The sequence below is a fragment of the Triturus cristatus genome, chromosome 4_1, assembly GCF_964204655.1.
Source record: "Triturus cristatus chromosome 4_1, aTriCri1.1, whole genome shotgun sequence".
Lineage (NCBI taxonomy): Eukaryota > Metazoa > Chordata > Amphibia > Caudata > Salamandridae > Triturus > Triturus cristatus.
Window position 1 is genome coordinate 1,122,588,910 of NC_140585.1, and position 23,985 is coordinate 1,122,612,894.

Consider the following 23,985-nt stretch of genomic DNA (forward strand, 5'->3'; position numbering starts at 1 on the left):
TGTGCGAAATAGAATAATTCGTACAGCTCCCCCTGCATATAAACAAGTGATGATGACTTTGCTAATCAATCAGACTGGTAATACTTTGGCGCAGGTGGTTGAGGCAGTCCGTGAGTTAGGAGAGTTGGGAGACTAGATGAAGACTAAAAGAGCTTCCAGGTCTGAGACTCGTACAGACAATAACATGCTGTCTAGAAGAGATATGTTCTTTGCTTTGTTGAATGATCGAGTGGAAAAGGAGAAGATAGATGGAATAGATATTAAAAGTTTGTGGGAGATTTACCGGAAAAGAGGTTTGGATAAGAAGGAAGGGAGCAGGAGAGTAAATAAACAAAATAAAATGCAGTGACAGTCAGATGATGACGCGGACGGGGAGTAGGAGAAGGAGGGGGAGAGACCTGCCGGCTCAAGCAGGCAGGAAGGGAGAGATTTAGAAAGCGACTGGCTCACTGAGAACCCGAGGGAGGAGGATTTTCTCCCTCGAGGATATGAAAAATCGTACCCGGATTTGACTTGGGCAAAGGTTCACAGATACAAAGCAGATTAGGAAATAGGTCAAGCTCCGGTACAGAGATAGACTCGCAAAGACACTAGACCTTATGTTGACATAGAAATTAATTGGAAACATCATAATGTTCAGAGGGCCCGAGCCCGAGTGGATACCGGAGCGGAGGCCACTTTGATATACGGTAATCCCAGAAAGTATAAAGGACGGTATATCACAATTACAGGCTTAGGCAGTAAAGAGACACCAGCAGTGCAGACAAAGGTCCAAATGAAAATAGGGAGAATACCAAAAAGAGAGTACACTGTATTGATTGTGCCCCTATCTGAATATATTATTGGAATTGATATCTTGAAGGAAATGACTTTGTATTTGGAGGATGGGTAATATCAATTTGTATCAAAGAAGTATATTTCAGTTGGCGCTGTAATGGTGGGTCACTTGAAAATTCCCTAGTGAAGGGGTCTCAGGCTACTAAGGTAATTTATTTGAAACAGTACAGTATTCCAGGAGGGCATGAAGAGATCAGTGCAACCATACAGGACTTGCTAGAGGCAGGGGTGGTGACTCCGGTCACTACCGCTTGGAATAACCCTGTGTGGCCTATGCGCAAAAGTGACAATACTTGGCGCATGACAGTTGATTATTGTGAATTGAATAGGCATACACCTCCTTTGACTGCTGTCCCAGACACTGTTACTTTCATTGAGAAAATGCAGAAGCACCCTGGGACTTGGTATACGACTGTTGATATTGCCAATGCTTTCTTTTCAATACCGATAGCTCCTGAATGCCAAGAGCAATTCAGTTTCTCATGGGATTGTAGACAAATGACATTTAAATATGTACCACAAGGGTACTTACATAGTCCCACGATCTGGCACCGGCTGGTGGCAGAGCATTTGGATGAGGTGTCAGCTATCAGTGGGATACAGCTTTGCCATTACATTGATGACGTGATGATACAGGGAGAGACACAAGAACAAGTGCAGACTTAGTTAGACAGGATTGTGGAGCATTTACAGAGCAAGGGATGGGAGATAAATCTCGCCAAATTACAAGGACCCTCTCAAAGTGTGAAGTTTTTGGGTATTCAATGGCATCAGGGACACAGGGAGGTGGTGTTCCAAGTGAGATAAGAGATTAAAGAATTTGCAGTGCCCCGAAACAGAAAGGAAGCACAAAGATTCATTGGTTTGTTTGGTTTTTGGAGACAGCACATCCCTCACTTGAGTCAGATATTGGCCCCTTTGTACAAAGTTACACGAAAGAAAAATGCATTTGAATGGGGAGAGCAACAGCAGATTGCATTTGAACTAGCAAAAGAGGCTATACAGCACGCTTTGGATTTGTGGCCAGTACGGGAGGGGGATGTTGAGCTGAATGTGACAGTGCAAGAATTGTACGCTAATTAGAGTTTGTGGCAGAAGCAGGGAAGAACGAAAGTACCTATAGGGTTTTGGACAAAGAAATTGCCAGACGCTGGAGAGAGGTACACCCCCTTTGAAAAACAGTTGCTTGTATGCTATTGGGCTCTGGTGGACACTGAGCAATTGACTCTAGGGCACGATGTAATTTTGAGACCTGAAATTCTAATAATGCTGTGGGTGATGAGTTGCCCCAAGACTTACAGAATTGGATATGCGCAGGAAGCCTGCATAATCAAATGGAAGTGGTATATACAGGATAGGGCCCACGTAGGTAACAAAGACACCGCGGTGTTGCATGAGCAGGTGGCGCAGGCGCCAATGGAAGAGACAGAGGTGTTGCATGATTTACCTGAAATACAGGAGTCTCCTGTAAAGTGGGGTAAGCCATTTAGCGAATTGTCCGTGGAGGACAAGAAGCATGTGTGGTTTACTGATGGTGCGGCCAGGTATGTAGGGGCTAATAGGCCCTGGAAGGCGGTGGCATATAATCCTGTGACCCAGAAATTGTTGACCACTACTGGAGAAGGAAAGAGTAGTCAGTTCGCAGACTTATACGCTGTGTACCAAGCTTTGAAGCAAGAATTGCCAGGAAAATATCATATTTACACTGATTCGTTGTCTACTGCCAATGGGCTAGCATCTTGGCTTCCCACTTGGCATGCTCATAATTGGATGATAAATATAAATTAAAGGGGGGGTAAGGAATTGTGGAAAGAGATCTGGACCATGTTGACACAAAGTACAGTTACCGTGTATCATGTAGAAGCTCATTGCTCCACCGACTCACTTGACCGCTGGTTTAATTCTCTCACAGATGAAAAAGCTAAGATTTAAGAGGCCGAGGTGGCAACGCAGGATTCTGACCTGGTTGGGATTGCGAAGTGGGCACATCAGAAATGCGGACACTTTGGAGAACAGATTACTAGCAGGTGGGCAGAGAATAGAGGGATACACATTCCCCTAGATTTGATTAAAACTGTGATTTTGCAGTGTCCTGTTTGTCAGCATGCTCAACATAGATCAGTCCCACAGATAGTGAGAGGACAGCTAGGTAGAGGAAAATTACCAGCACAGATTTGGCAGATTGATTATATCGGGCCTCTGCCAACTAGTCGAGGAAGTCAATATGTGTGCACGGCTGTGGATACATACTCTGGATATTTGATCGCGTTTCCATGTAAATGTGCTACTCGGGTGAATACATTGAAAACGTTAGACTTGCTGATTTTGTACTATGGAATTCCATTACAAATCCAAAGTGACAACGGGTCTCATTTTAAAGGCAGATTGATGCAGGAATATTGTGTACAACACAACATTGAGTGGGTTTTTCATATTCCATACTACCCACAGGCTGCGGGTTTGATTGAGCGCATGAAGTACAAGTTACTTACCTCCGCTAACGATGTATCTGGTAGAGAAAATTCTAGCCGCAGATTCCTTAACGTCGAATTTTCCCCAGGCGTGAGACTAGACCCGGAAAACATTGTTGCCCCAGCATCTCTGCGCGCCATGGGGCGGCACCACGTGACTCCGCCCCGACGTCCTCCGCGGGCGTGACGTCAGCGAAGTCACATAAGCCCCACCCCGGCGCGCTGATATTAGTTTGCTTCGGAGAACTTTTGGCGCCACAACGCGGAGCCATCACAGCAAAACTGAGGGGAGCATGGGAACAGTGTGCGAAAAAATCAGAGAAACAAAACAGAGAGAAACAAAGGGTGAGGAACAGCACCAGTTGGCATCAAGGTACCAGAAGGCTATAGCAGCGAAGCCATAGCAGGGAAAGAGCAGAGCACCACTTTGAGGAACAACCGAGTAAGCCAAGGCGATAGCCATCCTGGAGGCACAAGTATGGAGAGAGACTGAGAGAGAGAGAGAGAGAGAGAGAGAGAGAGAGAGACTGAGAGAGAGAGAGACTGAGAGAGAGAGAGACTGAGAGAGAGAGAGACTGAGAGAGAGAGAGACTGAGAGACTGAGAGACTGAGAGACTGAGAGACTGAGAGAGAGAGAGAGAGAGAGAGAGACTGAGAGAGAGAGAGAGAGACAGAGAGAGAGAGAGAGAGAGAGAGAGAGAGAGAGAGAGAGAGACTGAGAGACTGAGAGACTGAGAGAGAGAGAGAGAGACTGAGAGAGAGAGAGAGAGACTGAGAGAGAGAGAGAGAGAGAGAGAGAGAGAGAGAGACTGAGAGACTGAGAGACTGAGAGACTGAGAGACTGAGAGACTGAGAGACTGAGAGAGAGACTGAGAGACAGAGAGAGACTGAGAGAGAGAGAGAGAGACTGAGAGAGAGAGAGAGAGACTGAGAGAGAGAGAGAGAGACTGAGAGAGAGACTGAGAGAGACTGAGAGAGAGACTGAGAGAGAGAGAGAGAGAGACTGAGAGAGAGAGAGAGAGACTGAGAGAGAGACTGAGAGACTGAGAGAGAGAGAGAGACTGAGAGAGAGACTGAGAGAGAGACTGAGAGACTGAGAGAGAGAGAGAGAGACTGAGAGAGAGAGAGAGAGACTGAGAGAGAGACTGAGAGACTGAGAGAGAGACTGAGAGACTGAGAGAGAGACTGAGAGAGAGACTGAGAGAGAGAGAGACTGAGAGAGAGAGAGACTGAGAGAGAGAGACTGAGAGAGAGAGAGACAGAGAGAGAGACTGAGAGAGAGAGAGAGAGAGACTGAGAGAGAGAGAGACTGAGAGAGAGAGAGACTGAGAGAGAGAGAGACTGAGAGAGAGAGAGACTGAGAGAGAGAGAGACTGAGAGAGAGAGAGACTGAGAGAGACTGAGAGAGAGAGAGACTGAGAGAGAGAGAGACTGAGAGAGAGAGAGACTGAGAGAGAGAGAGACTGAGAGAGAGAGAGACTGAGAGAGAGAGAGACACTGAGAGAGAGAGAGACACTGAGAGAGAGAGAGACACTGAGAGAGAGAGAGACACTGAGAGAGAGAGAGACACTGAGAGAGAGAGAGACACTGAGAGAGAGAGAGACACTGAGAGAGAGAGAGACACTGAGAGAGAGAGAGAGAGAGACACTGAGAGAGAGAGAGAGAGAGAGACACAGAGAGAGAGAGAGAGAGACTGCGAGCAAAAGGAGGCCCCGACACTGGAGGGAAGCAAGGACACGCAGAATCCAACCATCCGTGTATCAAAAGAAACGAGACGTATTGGCTATGCAAAGCGGCCATGCGGCCACGAAAGTGATCGCGATCACTATCAAACATGAAAGTGAAAGTAATCTCAGTAAAGCGCGGCTTGCCCGCGCACATGCACTGTAGCTCTAGGCTGGCCTGGAAGCACTTTTTGGAGCCCTCTCAATAAGTCTCGCCAGACCAGCGCATGCGCTGGGTCAGGCGAGACCTAAAAAGGGGGATGGATCAATCAAGCAGAACCGGACAGCCTGACCGGAAGAAAGCGAAGAGGACACCCACAGAAGACAAGCCACCCAGAGGGACGCGTGTGCAGAAAACCAAACTGAGGGTCTTCGCAGAACGGGGAGGAAGGGCAGGTCGTGAAGGAATCTGTGGCTGGAATCTTCTCTACCAGATACTTTGTTACCGGAGTAACTTGTACATCTGATAAAGACTACTAGCCGCAGATTCCTTAACGTAGAATAGATACCCTAGCCATACCCAGAAGGGAGGAGGGCCTGTGAGAGAGCCTCCCCAGCAGGAGAGACACAGGGTCCCAGCAGGGGACATGTGACAGGAACAAGAAGGGAAGGCCAGGAGATCCGAAGCCCAACTAAGGGAGAACCGCTCAACACCCCGAAGGGGCAGATAGCGCACAAAGGGCCTCAAGGAACAAAACAACCACCTCGAACCCCAGGGAGAAGAGGTAGAACCGGAGACAGAGCCTGCCGTAAGAAGCACACACAGTGATTGGAAACAGCCGAACACACCTCGGCTGCAAGAAGCGGACAAGGCAGGAACGGCCCCAACGCCAATAGCGTAGGTGTAAGAAGAAAGGCACAGGTGCACAAAGCCCCAGCGGAACCAGAGGCAGGGGCACAAGGGAACACATCAAAGGCCACGACGGTGGACCAGAACAAGTAGGCATGCGCAGGTATGCGCAGGCATGCGCAGCCAGCAGCAGGCAACACCATGGAGCAGTGCCCCAGAACAAGCCAGGCGCAAGATAAAGGCAGAGGCCAGGGAGGGCCAGGACACACCCTAAAGGAGGGGCCGGTTCAGAAACACACACTGACCCATGAAAGAAGTGGGACCAGGCAGAAGAGAAAGAGAGAGAGAGACACGGAGGGCGAACCCAGGCTGTCAACCAGAACACAGAAAGCCAAGGAAAGCCAGTCCCCCTGGAACACCAGACTGAGGACCAGGCCGAAACGCCAGACAGAAGGGAGGAATCGCCACAACACGATGCCGCAGGCAGCAGGCCAGACTGGTCTAGCGACGTAGCCAACATGGAGAAGGACAGACCTGCGCCAAGACAATTGTCAAAGAGACCGCACCTGCGATATACCGTGACGCCAAGGAGAGCAAGGAACCCGAAAAGGGTGACCACCCTTCCCCAGCACATGACAGAGCTATGTAATAGCTACAAGTACCCCACATAGGGTATGCTACGTCCCAAGAAAACATGGGAACACCTCTTAGGAGAAAATTCCGCAGCAGAGGACAAACAGAAAAGCCTGCGGGTAGAACCGCAGACGGATTGCCTAGCAGCCAATAAAGAAGACACAAAAGGCCCGATCTCAGGACCTACACAGACTCACCAACAGCCAAAACCACAAGTCAAAAAAAGGGGGGCTGAACCAGCAGCCAACAGTACCGAAGGACCCTGAAGGCACACCAACCACACAGACCACACAGACGGGGCTTCTGAACACTAGACCCCAGAAAACAACGGGAGAACACCACCCAGAACACAGCAGAGGACCGTCATCTAGGTTTTTCTGAGGGGGAGGAGGACGAAGCCCCGTAAGTAACCGCTGAATGGCAGAATCCGCAGGGGCGTGAAACAAAAGAGCACCATCGAAAGGGAGGTCAACCAGACGCTCCCTAACATTCTCAGGGAAAACACAATCTCTCAGCCAAGCATGGCGACGGAGGGCTACCGAGGAAGTCATAGTGCGACCAAGATCCTCAGAGACATCCAGAGCCGAGCGAAGAATAAACACGGCCAGCTCCCGGCCATCCAACATATGGTGCCGCAGATCAGCCTAGGCACCCTCCTGAGAAGCACAAGACAGAAGGGACTCCGTGGAATCCCACAAGCTGGAAGTGGCTCTGGCCAACACACAAAGCGTGTTGAGCGCCCGCAAGGAAGCACTGGAGCAATCGAAGATGTTACGCCCCCATGAATCTAACCACCGGGCCTCCCCTGACGGAGGAGACAACACCGATGGCAAGGAGGGAAAGGCAGTCTGCAGAAGAGGGCCCCTGGTAAAAGGGTGGAAGGAAAGGCAGACAGGATCATGCGGAGCAGGACGGTGGCGGTGCAGGAGCGGCTGGGGCACCGGGTCCCCCATGGCAGGACGCCCCCAAGAGAGAATTATGGAGCAAAGCTGCGAAGGGAAGAAGCAGTTCCCATCCACTAAAGCCCTGATGGAGAACCTCAAGCAAATGATCCGCGGAAATGGGCAGCCGGGTCGCCCATGCGCAAATTCCCCGCGGCCGTAGAGACAGCCCGGGTGAAGGCAGCACTCGCCTCCGTAGGGCAACGCGGTGGGGAGAGCAATTCCTCAGAGGGCGACGGCTGTAAGCTAAGCCAGCTGTCCCCCAGCCCAACCGGTGGAAGAAAAGGCCAAGCTCGGAATGGGGGAAGGTTGACAGACGAGTGGGGAACCTGAGGCGCCTCTGGGGAAGACTGTGTGCGCCGGGACGGGCGAAGAGCCCTCCTTGGAAGACGGCGGGGAAAAAGTCATGACGTGGCGTCCCGTCTCCGGGGAAGAAGAGACAAAAAGTTGCCGAACCTCTGGAGAAGAGGGGGCCTCCGAAGACGAATCGACGCTGGCACGGCGCCGTGGAGTCCGTCACTGGCACCAGCGTGACGTCGACCAGCGCCGAAGGGGGCGCTGAGATGAACACCACCACCTGTGCAGCGGGAGAACTGGGCGGGGTCGGAGCAGGGTCGGCTAAAGAACGGTGCAGAAAAGGCGCCGACTCGACCTCCAACGAGGCAGCCGCCTGCTTTGGGAGCGAGGGGGACCCGGGGACGTGACCCGGCCCCAAGCCAGCCCCTGCGGCGACGCCAGGTGCCGTGGTCCGAAGGGGGGAACCCTGTAGGGCGGCACCCCGACGACACCACATCTCCAAGACCTGAAACCGAACCTGTCGGCGCTGGGGTCGGAGTCACCGGAGACTCTGCAGAAGGCCCCGCACATGGCAAGGGATCCTCTGATGTACAAGGAAGAGGAGGAGGAGCCAAGGAGGCTTGCAGGGCCGTAGCATAGGCCTCCATTTGGGCTCTGGCCGCCCCCACGCCGGGAAACGGAGGGTAGGGTGGCGACGCGCGAGGCCGCATGACCCGAGGAGAACCCGCTCCCTCCACAGGGCGGGGACCAGGCCTCGGGGACAAGCTGCAACACTTACCCATGGGCGAGCGACGCCCTTGCGGTCTCGGAGAGGGACGATGTTGGAGACAGACGCGGCGGTTCTTGAACCCTTCCGCGGGGGACGGACGCTGTAACGCCGCCGACCTGGACATGCGAGCCGAAAGGAGTTTCATCCGGTTCTCCCGCCGGGACTTCGGCTTCATCTGCTGACAAGCCTCGCAGTCCGTGGAGTCATGGTGCTCACCCAAACACCACATACAGATGGGGTGAGGGTCCGTCGCCGACATCTGGCACGCGCAAGACGAGCACGTCTTGAAGCCCGAAGGCATTTGCACACTGTTCCTAAAAAGGAAACGCAAAGCGTGAAAAGAAGGCCTGAAAACAGGCCAGGGATACGATCCGGATCCGCGTGGCATGCGGAAAAGAAGGAAACTGATGTCAGCGCTCCGGGGTGGGGCTTATATGACCTCGCTGACGTCACGCCCGCGGAGGACGTCGGGGCGGAGTCGCGTGGTGCCGCCCCCCGGCATGCAGGGATGCTGGGGCAAGAAAGTTTTCCGGATCCAGTGTAACGCCTGGGGATAATTCTACGTTAAGGAATCTGCGGCTAGTAGTCTCTATCTGACTGGATTGTTGAAAGACCAATTGAGAAAGTTGTTTGATGGCTCATTGAAAAACCGGAGAGATCATTTGAGTGAAGCATTGCAAATACTGAATAATAGACCTTTAGCAAATGCAGAAACCCCTTTAATGCGAATGTTAACTCCAGCTGTACAGATTCAACCTCATGTGGCTACCAATACGGTTCTTTACTGGGAGACAGCTTCCGGAGCTTTGGCACCGTACCGGGCGACACCGGAGGCTGCAGGTTTTGATCTGCATGCTTTGAAAAGGTGCAGACTGAAACCAAGAAATATTGCACTCATTGAGACAGGAGTGGGAATTCAGATACCCCCAGAGCACTTTGGTTTGATTGCCCCTCGATCTGGATTGGCTTTAAAGGGCATCCAAGTGCCGGGAGGAGTCATTGATGCAGACTATCAATGTGAAATTAAAGTCATCCTACTTAATAGTGCTGATGCAGATTTGATGATACAATCTGGTGACAGAGTTGCTCAAATGGTGATCATGCCAGTGTAGGGAGGGGTAATTAAGAAAGGGACTGCCCCAGCCCTCCTCACAGTACGTGGGGAAGGAGGGTTTGGCTCAACTGATAAGAACCCAGGAGCTAAACTGTGGATAGAGTCTCCCAATAGTCCCCCCGAACCAGCAGAAATTATTGCAACTGGAAGGGACAATGTTCTATTGATCATGAAGCCACGTCAGGAAAAATGGGGAACATGTGCCTGCTGCTAAATGTTATTTACGAGAATGAATAATACCTGTTTTGTTTCTGTTCTTTTAGATCAGAGTATGGCGTGTCGATGCTCTGCTTGTGCTCGCTGGTGCTGGTGTGGTCGTGTGCGTGTGGGGCTGGGACTGGGGGGGACGAGGAGCCCCTTACCCCGAAGTGGCCAGCCGGCCGCGCAGACTGACAGCGCTGCTAACGCGACCTGATAACGTGTGGTCTTATCTTTCACAGACAGTCCTCAACAGATCGTACTTCTGCATGTCCAACATGAAAAGCACCATGGCTAACGTTTCCACGTGCCTTGCAGCTATACCTACCCCTGTTACTGTGCTCTTGCAGACATTCAAAGTTACAAATGCAGACGGGGCAGTGGAGGAACATGATATAAGATCTCATTTATCACCATATGAGTTTTGCCGATTTTGTCCGGAAACTACTGAAAATGACTGGAAGAATTTAACCCGAGTGATTACGTTTAACATAACCAATGGTGATGTTTGCTATAATATGTCCTGCGACCCTGTTTCCACTGGTAAATGTGCTCAAATACAACTTGACAGTACTCAACCTACTATGACATGGTAAGAAGAAACTTTGTGTAAACATCGAAATGACGTTTGTGAGAATGTGCAAAACCACATGGTGTACAAACACGTAGTACCTGCTGCTAGTCATTTCAGGCATGTCAAACTGCCTGTAGGGTGGCGGTTCTCATGCGGCCCGAAAAAAACAAAAGTTCCCTTCTCCTGTTGATGTGATTAGGAAGAGATTATCTCCTCCTGGGCCTCTCTTTTGTCAACGTGAGAAAAAGGGACTAAGTGTGCGATAGAGTCTTATGCAGGTTACCAAATTTACAATAAAGCAATTCAATGCTTTGTGATTACACAGTCAAACGAAACAACTACACAGATGCAATGGAATAAGATGTTTACCTATTTTATTAACCAGTACATTCTTCATTATTCATCCATATCAGTTAAAAACACTTTTCCATGTTATTTATTAAAAGAAATATACAATACATAATAATAAAACATACTTCGATTGCTTTAGCAGAATTATTATTAGATGTAAAGGAAAGCCATATTACAGAACAGAGCCGCTATTGATTATTTTCTTCTGAAACACGATCACGGATGCTCAGACTTTGAGGGAATGTGTTGCTTTAATCTCTCAGATCATTCAAAGTCAATTCATTCCCACACTGAAGCCTTACACAAGTTAGCTAAAGATGTCAAGCAGGATGTAGAAAATGGTTGGTGGGATTGGTTGTTTGGGTGGTTGCCGGATTGTGGTAAAGTTCGCTCTGTTCTAGGTGGGATAGCATTAGCAATACGTATCTTGATATTATTATGTTGTTGTATTCAGTGTGTGCATAATCTTTTTTCTATGCTTCGACCCCAAGTAATTGATTTTAGACCAGTGTGTTATATGAGTCAATAGTCAAAGAGTGGAATGTACTGAATGAGAAAAAGGTGTATTTACTATTGACTCCCTTGTGCATAACTGTCTCCATTTTCTGAACTGACGCCATTTTCTGTGCTCGCACGTAGCTGCAAAGTGGGGAGGGCAGGTTTCTGCTCTTCACTTGTTTTTCGCTCCTCACTGACCAGAGTGAACTGGATATTATCTGTGGAATGTGCAACTCTGCCTCGAAGTCAAAATACGGGAGCTTGGCCAGCCTCCATCTTGGCCTTGATGCAGACTGGTACGCCCAGCTCGGTTCTTTCTCATGAGAAGGGAGCGAGGTTTTCTAGAAGCTTCGTCTTACGTTTAGTAATGGTATTTAAGCTGGGAACCTTCGAGGGCCAGGTGGAAGCTCACCACAGAAGAGACGTATTGCTGTGGAGGTGATGGAATTTGAGTCCTGATCAGACTCCTTCCTGGGCTAGTGAAGGGCTCCCCCAGCTTGAGTTGGCAAGGATGTTGCTTAATCGATCGGTGAGGTGTTCCTAACCATTTTGTATATATTTTCTACTCTTTGCTACTTGTAGATACTGCATTTTATTCTAATTGTTCATTTTAGTCACTTGATACTTGGGAATCTGCTTTTACTGATATATTTAGCCTACCGTTCTAAAATGTTGCATTAATAAACTTGTGTGTGTTATTTTAAATGCACCTGAATTTGTTTTCTTGCCTTGTCTTTAGGGAGTGCTGCGTCCTTTCCTCGTCTTTAGGGAGTGCTGCTCAAAGTGTGTGTTACTTTAAATGCACCTGAATTTGTTTCCTTGCCTCGCCTAAACGGAGTGCTGCACCCTTTCCTCGTCTTCAGGGAGTGCTGCTCAAAGTGTATTATTTGAAGGTGCAGTGGTATATTTGCCTCCAAAGTGGGAGTGCAGGGTTTGGGTGTGTCCTTTTAGCGAAAATCACATTAATTACAGGTGTCTTACCTATATCCCCTGCAATGTCTGTGAACATGGCATACGGGGATGTGTGCCATGTCGACTCTGGTTTTGTCTGCACCAAGGCACGTGGTCTGCACTGGCAGTGTGTATGGCCTTGGTGAGGGGACCCTAGGGTGGCAAAATTCGTGCTGCTACCCTTGGGGTACCTCTTCAGTGCCAATGCCCTAGGTACCATGGGTACCATTTACTAGGGATATACAAGGGTTAATAAAGGTGTGCCAATTGGGAAACAAAAGGTACAGTTTAGGGAAAAAGCTTCTGGCACAGGGGGTCTGGTTGGCAGAGACCCTGTGCACTTTCAATCAAAATTACATCATTTTCCAGGCACAAAGTGGGAGCTAACCATGTCCAAAAGAGGCACTTTCCTACACAACCTCCCTCCCCCACTCCACCAAATGAAGGAAGTCTTCCTCGTGTAAGTGGAAGAACCTGGAAAGGCCATCTGCATTGGCATAGGAAGTCCCAGGACTGTGTTCCACTTCAAAGTGCATTCCCTGTAGGGAAATGGACCACCTTAGCAGTTTGAGATTTTCACCTTTCATTTGTATTAACCATCTGAGAGGCCTGAGGCCGGTTTGAACAAGGACGTGAGAGCCAAAGAGGTATGGTCTCAGTTTCTTCAGGGACCAGACCACAGCAAAGGCTTCCCTTTCAATGGCACTCCAACGCTGTTCCCTGGGGAGTAGCCTTCTACTGATTAAAGCCAGTGGCTGGTCTTGACCTTGGTCACTTATTTGAGATGGGACCGCTCCTATCCCATATTTAGAGGCAGCTGTCTGTACAATGAATTGCTTGGCATAATCTGGAGCTTTCAGAATGGGTGCAGAACACATAGTTTCCTTCAGAGTGTCAAAAGCCTTTTAAAAGCTTACTGTCCAGTTCACCTTTTTGGGCATTTGTCTTGGAGGCCAGTTCTGAGTGCTGTAACAAGTAACAATGGTGCCATAATTCCTCACAAACCTCCTGTAGCACCAAGTCCAGCCAAGGAAGGCCCTTACTTGAGTCTGGGTTGCTAGAGCCACCCAGTCCAGAATGGTCTGGATCTTGGGTGGTAAGGGGTTGAACTTGGCCTCCACTAACAAGATGGCCCAAGTATACAACATTACCCTGCTCTATCTGGCACTTGCTTGCCTTGATAGTGAGGCCTGCATTCTTCAAAGCCTCCACTACTTTCCCAAGGTGGATCAGGTGATCCTGCCAGGAGGAGCTAAAGAGAGCAATATCATCCAGATAAGCTGCACTAAAGGATTCCAAACCAGCAAGCACTTTATTCACCGACCTTTGAAAAGTGGCAGGTGCATTTTACAAACCAAAGGGCATCTCAGTTAACTGATAATTCCCATCTGGGGTTGAAGAACAAGTTACTTACCTTCGGTAACGATGTATCTGTAAGAAACATTAGTTAGTTAGATTCCTCACCTTAGAATATCCCCAGGCGTCAGGCTGGATCCGGAAAGATTTTTCGTCAGCAATACCCCTTGCGCGTCGCTAGGCGTCGTCTGCGGCTCTGCGTCCGTCGTCGAAATGACGTCGTCGGAGTATTTAGACGCCGCCCTCGTGCGCTGACGTCACTTCTTGTTCATAGCTTTCCGCGCCAGGAACGCAGAGCCATGCAAGAGACCGACACTGGTGCCAAAAATTCTAGGGCCCTGAAAGGGATGACCTCAACCCTAGATATCGGTTCGCAGAATGGGGAGGATGGGTGGGGCGGTGAGGAATCTAACTAACTAATGTTTCTTGCAGACATATCGTTACCGAAGGTAAGTAACTTGTTCATCTGAAAGAAACACGTTAGTTAGATTCCTCACCTTAGAATAGATACCCCAGCAATACCAACCCCGGTGGTGGGTCTGCGAACCAAGATCACACCAGAAAGTCCTGGAGAACAGACCGGCCAAAGAAGCCGTCTCTCCGGACTTGGCTGTCCAGGCAATAGTGTTTGGCAAACGTGTGCAGCGAGGCCCACGTTGCTGCCTGACAAATGTCCTGCAAGGGGACTCTCCGGCCCAGAGCAGTGGTCGCCGCTGTGGCCCGAGTGGAATGGGCCCTCATCCCTACAGGAGGTTCCTTTTTAGCTAAGGAATAACAGGCCTTGATACACAAAACGACCCACCGAGAGATGGTTCGCTTGTGCACCGCCCGCCCCTTCTTAGGGCCCACGTAGCCAACAAAGAGTTGGTCATCCACCCGGAACTGTTTGGTGCGGTCCAGATAGAAGGACAGCGCCAGTTTTGGATCCAGACAGTGGAGCCTCTCTTCCTCTTTCGAGGGATGTGGAGGCGGAAAGAAGGTGGGCAGTGTAACAGACTGTCCGATGTGAAAGGCAGTTACCACCTTAGGGAGAAAGGAAGGACGAGTCCTGAGAACAACTTTGTCCGGATGGACGGAAAGGAAAGGAGGCTTAGAAGAGAGAGCCTGGAGCTCACTCACCCTTCTAGCAGAGGTGATGGCAACCAGGAAAGCAGTCTTAAGAGTCAGAAGACGAAGGGGACAATTATGAAGTGGATCAAAGGGAGCGCACATCAGATAGGTCAATACTAGATTCAAATCCCACTGAGGCATTAGGACAGGAGGAAACATGTGAGTAATGCCCTTAAAGAATCGAGAAACAACAGGGGATTTGAAAAGAGAAGGCTGGTCAGGAAGCCATAAGAAAGCAGAAATAGCTGAAAGATATCCCTTAAGGGTACCCAGAGCAGAGCCCTGCTGGGCCAGGGAAAGAAGAAAGAGGAGAACCTCAGAAAGAGGGGCGGAAAGGGGATCCACAGCCTTTGCTGTGCACCATGCCACAAATTTGTTCCACCTGCAGGCGTATACCGATTTTGTGGAGGGACGCCTGGCTGCCAGAATAACATTACAGACTTCAGGAGGCAAGTCAAATGGCATCAACTGTTGCCGCTCAATCTCTACGCATGGAAGCAGAGGCTGGGCAGGTTCGGTGGAGGACCGTCCCCTGCTGCTGTGACAGAAGGTCCTCCTGAAGAGGCAGGCGGATCGGGGGATCGATCGATAGACTGAGTAGCTCGGGATACCAGTATCTTCGTGCCCAATCCGGAGCCACCAGGATGACTTGGGCCCGGTCGCGCCTGATCTTCTTCAGCACTCTGGGCAGAAGTGGTATAGGCGGAAAGGCGTACAACAGACCGCAACTCCACTCACGACGAAAAGCGTCTCTGAGCGAGTTCTGCCTTGGAAACTCAAACGCACAGAACTGATGACATTACGCGTTCTCTTCGGTGGCGAATGGATCTAACCAAGGCTCTCCCCACTGCCGAAAGAGGACTTGCGCCACGTCCGAGTTCAGACGCCATTCGTGATCCATCATGCACCGGCGGCTAAGTTCGTCTGCTCTGGCATTCAGAGAGCCCGCCAGATGTTGAACCACCAGGGTGATGCCCTGATGTTCCAGCCATGTCCAGAGGCGCAGAGCCTCCTGACAAAGGGTCCACGACCCCACCCCGCCCTGTTTGTTGCAGTACCACATGGCGGTGGTGTTGTCCGTGAACACCTGCACTACACTTCTCCGGACAGAGGGAAAGAATGCCTTCAGTGCAAGTCGGATCGCCCTCAGCGCCAGAAGGTTGATATGGAGCCGAGACTCCGCCAGAGACCAGAGGCCTCTGATCTCTGCCTCTCCCATGTGGCCCCCCCATCCCAGGAGGGACGCATCCGTCACTTCTAAGTGCTCCGGTTGGGGTAGGGAGAGGGATCTGCCACTGACCCAATCGCGGTCCGTGAGCCACCACTGCAACTGTCTTGCAGTGCCCTCCGAGATCAAGACATGGTCGGACAGGTTTCCCCGATGCTGGGCCCACTGAAACTTCAGGTCCCACTGCAGAGCCCGCATCCGCCATCTGGCGTGATGCACCAACAGGATGCAGGAGGCCATCAGACCCAGAAGCCGCAGAACCAACCTGACCAAAACCCGGGATAGAGGCCGAAAGATGGGAATCAGAGCCTGAATATCCCGGACCCTCTGTTCCGGAGGATAGGCCCGGAACTGCGCCGAGTCCAGAACCGCTCCGATGAAGAGGAGCTTCTGGGAGGGACTCAGATGCGACTTCGGCACATTGATGGAGAACCCCAGCAAATGCAAGAGGTCGGCCGTAGTCTGGAGGTGGGAGACGACTGCCTGGGGCGAGCCCGCCTTCAGCAACCAGTCGTCGAGATAGGGGAAGACGGGAACCCCTAATCTGCACAGATGAGCTGCGACCACCGCCATCACTTTCGTGAACACCCGAGGGCACTGGTGAGGCCAAAGGGGAGCACGGTAAACTGAAAGTGCTCTTGACCCACCGTGAACCGCAGGTAACCCCGGTGGGCCGGCAGGACGGGGATGTGGAAATAAGCGTCCTGCAAGTCCAACGCTACCATCCAGTCTCCAGGGTCTAAGGCAGCCAGAACCTGAGCTAAGGTGAGCATCTTGAACTTCTCCTTCCGGAGGAAGGCGTTGACGCTCCTGAGGTCCAAGATAGGCCGTAGGACCCCTTTGCCCTTCTTGGGAACCAGAAAGTAGTGGGAATAACAACCACGACCTACTTCTGGACCAGGAACGCGCTTGATGGCCCCCTTGGCCAAGAGGGCCGTAACTTCCTCCTGCAGAAGTTGCAAGTGATCCCCCGAATTCCGGTGGCATGGCTGGAGGGGTCGCCTCGAAGGGGAGGGAGTAGCCCCTTCAAACGATTTGCAGCACCCACCTGTCCGATGTGATGGTACGCCAGTGGAGCAGGTGATGGCGAACTCTGCCTCCCACTGGCGTGGAATGGGCCTGAAAGCTCGGACTAGGAGGGTTTTGAGGCGGATGTTGCTGGGGTAGATGTGGACGGACCGGCTCGTTGTCCCCCTGCTCCGTCTCAGCGGAATCCACGTCCGCAACCGCGTTGAAGTTGGTTCTGTGGCCTGTGGCTAGATGGACGTGGGGGGGCGCCCCTTCCTTGGCCACGAAAGGGGCGAAAAGCGGAAGTTTGCGGGCGCGGGGCCGAGAGGCCCAAGGACTTGGCCGTAGCCCTGGAGTCCTTAAAGCGCTCCAGCGCACTATCCGCTTTGTCGCCAAAAAGGCGACTGCCATCCTAGGGCATGTCCATGAGGGTGCTCTGGACATCCCCGGAGAAACTCGTGGACCTCAGCCAGGCGTGGCGACGAATCGCCACCGTGGTCGCCATTGCCTTGCCTAGCGAGTCCGTTGTGTCCAGTCCACATCGGATAGCATGCCGTGCCGCATCCTGCCCCACGGCAAGAGCCTGGGCGAGCCGTGTCCGGGCCTCCTCCGGACACTGGGGCTGCACGTCCTCCACCGTATCCCACAGGGAGAGAGAGTAACGGTCCAAAAGGCACGCGGTGTTGATAGACCGCAACCCCAAACTAAGGGAGGAGAACAGTTTCTTCCCAAACTGTTCCAACCTTTTGGATTCCCGATCCGGGGGAGCGGACGGGAAGGAGGTCTGGGAGGTAGAGGCCTGGATAACCAGGCTCTCGGGCGTGGGGTGCAACGACAGAAAACGGGGGTCGCCCGGTGCAGGGCGGTGGCGCCGGACCACGTTCCGGTCCACAGGAGGAACTGTGGAGGGCTTGGACCAGGTGCCCTTCAGAACGTCACTCAGTGCTTCATTGAACTGCAGCAGAGGCTCCGAGGAGCTTGCTGACGGTTGAAGCAAAACAGTGAGGAGATTAGTCCTCACGGCCACCGCAGGCAGCTCCAGCCTAAGGGCTTCAGCCGCCTTGCGCAGCACCACAGAAAATGTAGCACCTTCCTCCGAAGCCACGGTTGGAGGAGAGATGAAGCCAGTGTCAGGGGAAGTGTCAAGACCACTGGCATCCCCCAGTTCGTCTGCCCAGTCCTGAGATGACTGGCCCTGCCGGTCCAGAGGGTCCTCAGACCCCTCCCAGTCGTCACCGTCATCCGATTCCTGGTATACAGGTGGAAGGATCAGAGCCGGGCGGAAGATGAATCTGTCACCCATCGGCGTCGGACGGCGCCGCTCCGACGCCGGGTCCGGACCGGGACTAAACCGGGGTATGGCGTCGTCCGAAGGCAGCGCCGGGGGCGGCACCGGAGGAGTCGGCGCCGGCGGTGGGGTCGTGAGGTCGACCGGCGCCGACTGGGATCCAGGCCTGGATCCCCCAAGGGCCGGCGGCTTCGGGACCGGAGTCGACGATGGCGCCGGGGCCGGAGCCGCCGGCTCGCTAGGCCTCCCAGTCGAGCCTGCGGGGCCCGAAGGCACGCCGGCAGGCGTCGACGGCGGAGCCAGGTTCCTCATGGCCGCGAGGAAGTCCCTGACCTCCGCTGGAGTCGCGTCAGACCCAGGGACCGGAGGGTATGGGGTCGGACGGAACTCCTGCGTCTCCGACGGAGCCGCGCGGGTGGTGCCACACGAACCCCCAGCCGAGTCGCGCGACCAGCGAGGGGAGCCCGAAGAGCGATGTCGCGTCTTCGACTTCTTGCTATGCTGCGACTTACCGGATCACGAAGACTTCGACCCCGACGAGCGGCACGGAGCCGACTGCCGGAACTCGAGCAGCTTGCGGGACCGCTCCCGCCTAGCCTTCGACGTCAAGGCCCGGCAGTCGAGGCACGACTCGGCATCGTGGTCGGCCCCAAGGCAATAGAGGCACCGGCGGTGGTGATCCGTAACCGACATCAGTCGGTGACAGGCGTCACAAGCTTTGAAGCCAGGGATCCCTATCGGCACCAGAGTCGAGGTCGACGAAGAATGGAACCAAAAGAGTTCAAAAAAGTTTAGTCAAAAAATGACTAAAAGGGTATGCTCTTCCCGGATCAGCTCTTACTGGCGCGGAAAAAAGAAGAACTGACGTCAGTGCGCGAGGGCGGCATCTAAGTACTCCGACAACGTCATCCCGGCGATCACGACGCCGACGACGGACGTGGAGCCGCAGACGTGCAAGGGTATTGCTGACGAAAAATCTTTCCGGATCCAGCCTGACGCCTGGGGATATTCTAAGGTAGGGAATCTAACTAACGTGTTTCTTTCAGATAATGCTCATTTTATTTTGCTCCTGGGGTCAGGCCTAAATGCCAGTACCCTGAAGTCAGATCAAAGGTACTCAAGATACTCAGTTGTTCCCAACCTGTCAATTAGTTAATCTGCCCTAGGTATTGGGTGTGCTTCGGTTTTGGTCATAGCATTGAGGCCCATATAGTCCACACAGAACCTCATAGCCTTCTTATCACCCTCGGTATGAGGTTTAGGGATTATTACAACTGTCCTGGCCCAGGGCCTCTCAGATGGCTCTCAATCTCAGCATCCTGCTTTTTAGATTTCACAGGACCCCTCTAAGGGGTCTTCTATGTGCAATTATTAATAAATCTGACACTGGAAGTGCAGGTTTACTAAGACGAGATGTTTGGTACCAAACATCCCATAGTACAGGGAAGCCATCATGGAGCTAGGGAACTCGTAATGACCTGTGTCCAGCCCATGTACTCCTTATGGCTTCCCTTTTTACTAATATCCAAGAATCAACATGGGTATTGCAGGACACCCTCTACTCATGCAGATATGTCCTCACAGGACATATAGTGCACTCTGACTTCGAAGTATAAGACCTGCTATAGTGGTGTCGGTGGGTATGGCACACAGGGGTGTGTGCAATGATGGTTTGTCTGCACCAAGACAAGCAGTCTGCAATGGCAGTATGCACGGCCTTGGTGAGGGGACCCTAGGTTGGCACAATTCTTTCTGCTTCCCTTGGGGTCCCTCTTCGTGCTGATGCCCTAGGTAACAAGGGTACAATTTACTAGGGACTTACAAGGGGTACTGAAGTAGTGCCAATTGGGAAACAAAAGGTAAAGTTAAGGGAAAGAGCTTCTGGCACAGGGGTCATGGATGGCAGGGACCCTGTGCACTCCCAGTCGAAATTAAATCATTTTCCAGGCAAAAAGTGGGGGGATAGCCTTGTCCAAAGGAAGAACGTTCCAACAGGATCTAATGAATTATCATCACACCATTTAAGAAATTTAGACCATCTGCTAGCATGAACAGATTTGAAGGAGTGTCTTCTAGTTGATAAAATAACATCAACCACATCAGGGGAAAGTGAAAAGGAACTGAGGTTGCCCCTTTCAATCTCCAGGCATGTAGGTGCAGGCTGCAAAGGTGGGGGGTTGTAACCTGTCCCTGAGAGGAGGTCTGCCACAGGGAGAGTTGAATGAGGTTTGCTTACCACACCCTTTGTGGCCAGTCCGGGGCAATTAAGATTACGTGGGCCCGGTCTAGACTTATGTTCCTCATCACTCGAGGAATAAAGGGTAAGGGAGGAAACGTGTAAAGAAAGCGGGAGCTCCAGCTCAATTGAAACGCACCCCCTCAATAGCCCCAGCATCTGATAATGGAGGCTACAAAATATCAGGCAGTGTGTGTTCTCCTGAGTGGCAAGGAGGTGTATCTGAGGAGTCCCCAATAGCTGGAAGATGTACAGTACCACTTCCGGATGGAGACGCCAATCGTGATAGACAAAATTACGCCGACTGAAACTGTCCGCACACATGCTGAGAACTACGGCTAGGTGATTTTCTACCACACAAATCTGATGATCCTGAGTCTAGGACCAGAGTTGTAGAGCTTCTCTGCAGAGAATAGACAATCCCACTCCTCCTTGTTTCCTGATGTACCATATCGCAGTAGTGTTGTCTTTCAAGACTTAAACTAACTGCGAAGGGAAGGGAGGAAAGCCTTGAGAGACAGCCAATGCGCCTGCAATTCTAACCGGTTGATTTGCAGAAACTCTTCCTCTGTATACCAAATGCCTTTGATCTCCAGTTCGTACAGATGAGCTTCCCACCCCAAAGTGGAGGCGAAGGGTGAAATGGTTTCCCTTGAGAAACTGAAGGTTCACCACAGTCTCTCTGGAGATTTTTGACACCTTGGGGTAATTCTAAGGTAAGGAATCAATCACTACTAATGTTTCTTACAGATATATCGTTACCTGAATGTAAGTAACTTGTGCTTCACAACATTGAGGCTATGATTTCGATGTTTCTGGATTGAGCAGTTATTCCAGTCCTGAAGGTCTTATGTCTGCTTGTTCTGCTAGCCTCCTGCATACTGTTGGTCTCCCATGCACGCTTGCATGTGAGGGCCCTCCAGTGGCACCTCTGACACAGGTTTGTAGATCTCTGTTGCTCAGGTTGGTTCTGGTTTCTTCAGACTCGGTGGGGAGACAGATCTGACCTTTTAGAGCACAAGTACCTTCTCCTGGTTGTCTGCTGAGTCAGTCAGGCCAGGGAGCTGCAAGGCAGTGCTTGTCGGTACCATAGTACTGCAGAGGAGTAGCTCCTCTACTCCAAGGGAGACTGTAGGCTATTTTCGAAGTGCTGGCAGGATATCCAAGGCTTTGGAAGTTCTCCAGCTTACATGATGAGCCCCTCTGTCATGATTGTTGAGAGAGTTGAGCGCAGGCAGGGTTTTGCGCCAACAGTTCTCAGCTCTACTGCTGTTCTTGCCAGGCAGTGACTCTTCTTCATCCTTCTTCTCTTGATTCACTGAATCTCCGTTCTTGGGTTCAGGGGAGCCATCTAAATAGTCAATTTAGGGGTGTTAAGGCAAATCACAGGTAGGGGCCAATGGGCTGCCTACCTTTAGGATGTCTACGCTCTCTATATTACCACTTAGTATAGGAAGTGGGCATAACACTGACCCTAGAATGCTAATTCCGTCCAAAACAAGATAGAGGAATCTCTAAAGTAAGGTCAACATCAGCTAGTCCACCTTAGGGGTGATGCTGGCTTGATGTGAGCACACCCCCTAATGTTACTCATTTTCCTGCTTGTCTTGCCGATCAAAACGTGGGGTCAGGAAAGTGGGGTGGGCATCTGCACTATTTGGAGAGACCTAGGTCACATAAGAAAGGCGGCAGGGCCTTTGAAGCTTCATGCCCTGGAATGCAGTTCCTGATTGGAGGAGGTGTGGACACCTCCAACCAGAGCAAGATTTGTTTCTGACCTCCGAGAGCGAAGGCTCTCACCTAAGGGGATCAGAAACTTGTCTAGGGTGGACGGCTGGTCGAGACCATTCAGTGAACACATTAGGGATCTGTAGGTTTTCAGGGGGACCCTCTAATGTGCCTTCTGGGTGCATATATTAATAAATGCGGCACTGGCATCAGTGTTGGTTTATAAATGCGAGTTGTTTGGTACCAAACACTTTGGGGTACTATGAAGCCATCATGTAGCTGGGAAACTCATAATGACGCATAACCAATCTATGTACTCTGTATGGCTTCCCTGTGCCCTTGTGGTATCTAAGGGCGAACTTACATATAACAGAGACACATCCACTCCCGCAGATATGCCCAAACATAAGGCACCCTGCCTTAGGGCTGTAAGGCCTGCAGTAGGGGTGAATTACCTATACCACATGCAGTGTTATTCAGGCATAGCACACAGGGGTGTGTGCCATGTCAACACTTCATTTTTCTCTCCACCAAGACAAGCAGGCTGCAATACAGTTTGCATGAGCTTGGTGAGGGTCCCTTAGGGTGACGCAATTTGTGGTGCAGCCCTTAGGAACCCTCTTTAGGTCCAATGCCCTAGGTACCAGGGCACCATTTACTAGGGGCTTGCATGGAGCCTAAAGTGGTACCAATTGTGGAACATTGGTACAGGTTAGAGAAATAACAATGGTATTGGGGACCTGGTTAGCATGAACCCAGTACATGTTCAGTCAAAGTTGCATCAGTTACCAGGTAAAAACGGACGGGTACAGCAACAAAAACCCAGTTTCCTACAGACAGTGATTCATCGTGTCTGTTATGTGAATGTTTAGGTTCTGAGTCTCTCCCCTTCTCCACACTACATGCCACAGAAGCCTTTGCCTGCGGGCCCTCGTCACCCTAAGAGTCAAGGGCGGAAACCGCTTAATTGGCCCAGTTTGCACAGCCACAGAATTATGGGTCCCAGGACTCCAATGGCAAACCACCCGAACCCTACAGTTGTGGCCCAATAGCCTCTGTCGGCTCTTTGGCCTCTTGAACGGGGCCATACAGAAATGCACTGCTTTAAATGGGCCTGCTGGTCTTAAGAATAGAACACCTCATGCACTGCAATGGAAGTACTTCCTGGGGGATAGACTAAAATGTTAGAGCTTGTAGAGCACTCATATCAACCGGGTGGGTATCTTGGCGCTTTGACAAGGAGGTGCTGTCCCAGTTGAAGCCTATTGGAAGAGGCAAATTTTCAGTTTCCTGCTGAATTCTAGGAGTGAGCTGGAAGCTATAATTTGAAGGGGGAGTTTGTTCCAGCCTTTAAGTGGTAGCTACTAGAAGGCATGGTTGTCGTCTTGCGGGACGGAGGCAAGAAGACAGCTGGCGGACTGAAGGTGTCTGGTGGGAGTGTGAAAGCTGAAGTAGTTGTTTAGGTAGGTGGGACTTAGGTTGTACAGTGTCTCATACATGTGAATGAGTTCATGGAACTTGTGGATGGGGAGCCAGCGGAGGTTCTTGAAGTGAGTGGACAAGTGGGTGGGAGGTGGAGTGCGAGTCTGGCAGCTGTGTTCTGGATTTTCTGGAGTCTCTCAGTTAATTAGCAGAGATTAACCCCTTCAGCGCTGCGTGGATTACCGCGCTGTGCTGAAGGGTTCGTGCGCGGGCGGGGCCATGACGGAGCGGTTCCGTCATCCGCACAGCGCAACCGATGCGCATGACTGAACCGCTCCATCATGCGCATCGAAGGGGTTAACATAATACCTGATAATAATAATACCAGCAAGCAATATTTCAAAAAGGCAGAGCCAAAGCGCATCTATAAATATTTTTTTATTTATGAATACAGGTAGGTT

At 51.4% G+C, this 23,985-nt stretch overlaps 1 protein-coding gene and 1 long non-coding RNA gene across 5 annotated transcripts in view; one reads left to right on the forward strand and one right to left on the reverse strand.

The window, feature by feature from the left end:
- Window positions 1–11,906, forward strand: part of LOC146856128 (uncharacterized) — a 49,648-nt gene extending 37,742 nt beyond the window's left edge. Inside the window, exon 2 of the long non-coding RNA XR_014981434.1 lies at window positions 9,840–11,906. This is a non-coding gene — a long non-coding RNA (uncharacterized LOC146856128). The remainder of the gene's footprint in view (window positions 1–9,839) is intronic.
- The window catches only part of KMT2E (lysine methyltransferase 2E (inactive)), a 2,077,373-nt gene that overhangs the window by 307,925 nt on the left and 1,745,463 nt on the right, over window positions 1–23,985 (reverse strand). The window lies entirely within an intron of this gene.